A 933-nucleotide genomic window follows, 5' to 3' on the forward strand; every position below is an offset into this window, starting at 1 on the left:
GTCCTTTTGCAAGGACAAAATATCTCCCTTACTACTTTGTACACAAGGTGGCAGCACCTCACAGCTAAATTTCCCCACATCAAATGACCTTATCTCTGGCTGTATCTGAACGTTAAGTGGAAGGCTGTAACACATTTTCAAAAGATAGTGTTGGGTGCTTTACATATTTAGTAGGATTTTTGAGGTCTACAGCATACACCAAAGTTTCTCAGAAGAGAAACCTCATGCTCAACTGGTGAAAACCATTATGAAAAGCCAGCCCCCCCACCCCACAAAAAAGAAAAAAATCAAGACCAGACATTTCTCATGATGCAATTATCCCTTTCCTTAGTATCCACACAAAATGAGTAAAAAGAGAGTTATTATCCCATATTTATGGTGGAATTATATATAGTAGCTGAGAGCTGGAATCTGCTTTGGTGTATGTGATGTTGGCTGGGGATTGAACTCACTGTGCTATACACCCTGAGGCACTAAAGGCATTATGATTATTTGGCAGTATGATTATATGGTCTTATTTTAAAAGTATAGTCTATGTGCCAAAGGGTGATTAATAAATTACAAGAAATATTTACCACCAGCACATGCTGTAATTGATCATACACTCTAAGTACTAAGTTGATGATATATATATATATATATATATATATATATATATATATATATATATTTTTTTTTTTTTGTCTCCAGGGTTATCACTGGGGCTCAGTGCCTGCACTACAAATCCACTGCTCCTGGAGTCTATTTTTTCCCTTTTGTTGCCCTTGTTGTTTATTGTTGTTGTTATTATTATTGTTGTTGCCATTATTGCTGTCATTGTTGTTGGATAGGACAGAGAGAAATTGAGAGAGGAGGGGAAGACAGAGAGAGGGGAGAAAGATAGACACCTGCAGACCTGCTTCACCACTTGTGAAGCTTTCCCTCTGCAGATGG

This window comes from Erinaceus europaeus, chromosome 3 (genome assembly GCF_950295315.1).
Source record: "Erinaceus europaeus chromosome 3, mEriEur2.1, whole genome shotgun sequence".
In the NCBI taxonomy this organism is placed as follows: Eukaryota; Metazoa; Chordata; class Mammalia; order Eulipotyphla; family Erinaceidae; genus Erinaceus; species Erinaceus europaeus.